The sequence below is a fragment of the Galeopterus variegatus genome, unplaced genomic scaffold, assembly GCF_000696425.1.
Source record: "Galeopterus variegatus unplaced genomic scaffold, G_variegatus-3.0.2 Scaffold1162, whole genome shotgun sequence".
NCBI lineage: Eukaryota > Metazoa > Chordata > Mammalia > Dermoptera > Cynocephalidae > Galeopterus > Galeopterus variegatus.
The window spans coordinates 63,555-64,002 of record NW_007727273.1 but is presented as its reverse complement, the minus strand read 5'-3'; positions in this window follow the sequence as shown (position 1 = coordinate 64,002).

Below are 448 nucleotides of genomic sequence, written 5' to 3'. Positions count from 1 at the left end.
TCCCTTCCTTTTTTTTTTTTTTTTTTGTCTTTTTCCGTGTCCGGCAATGGATCGCAACCCTCAGTGTCACCCCCGCACCGGACCGGGACCGGCAACGGGATCGCAACCCCCGGCGCTGCCCCCGCGCCTCGCTCAGCCAGTGAGCGGGAACCGGTCTGTATGTGGGATCCGAACCCTCGGGTGGGAGCGCCGCCGCGCTTCCCAAGCAGTGCGCCACCGGGCTGGCCCAAATTTTTTTTTTTTGGTCCTTTTTGAGACCAGCCGCACCGCGCTCAGCCAGTGAGTGCTGTGAGCACACTGGTCATCCCTATATAGGATCCGAACCTGCGGTGGGAGCACTGCTACGCTCCTAGCGCCACACTCTCCTGAGTGCGCCACGGGCTCGGCCCAACTCTCCCTTCCTGTTGTCCTTTAGATTTGACCCTCTGCCTTAGGTCTATTATGTGCA